Raw genomic sequence first — 509 nt, 5'->3', positions numbered from 1 at the left:
GCGCACGTGGATGCCTTCAGTGCTTTAAGACATCAGAAATCACTCTAGAGGCATGCTCGTTGTTATGCTGGGCAGTGCACACACTACAGAAACTGGCCATGTCTCTGCTGTAAGGAAAAGGTAGAACTTGGGAAGTAAAAAGAATTGGTGTTAAATAACCTTGAGGATGTCACAGGAAACCCTTCCCAGGCACTGGAAAAAGCCCCAGAGTACTTATGTGAACATTTAGCATGGAAAAGAGGAGCATTTTGCCCAGTCAAAACTAGAGTGGACCTACTTAAAGCAGAGATGAAAGGTTGGATGCCAAGAGGTTGTGAAAGCTGCTTCAAACGAAAACCATAAAATTTTTCATGCAGTAGAAAAGAAAGAACTAGTGCGAGAGGTACAGAAAAATATCTACAGACCTGACTAGGTGGGAGCATGACAAAAAATTAAAAAAAAAAAAACAAAAAAAAAATCTAAAGTTCACAGAAAATAATTTTGCAGGATATGTTCTTTCATTGAAAAAC

The sequence above is a fragment of the Anser anser genome, assembly GCF_964211835.1.
Source record: "Anser anser genome assembly, chromosome: 1".
NCBI classification, from domain to species: Eukaryota; Metazoa; Chordata; class Aves; order Anseriformes; family Anatidae; genus Anser; species Anser anser.
The sequence above is the reverse complement of the archived record's forward strand: the minus strand, read 5'-3'. Positions refer to the sequence as shown.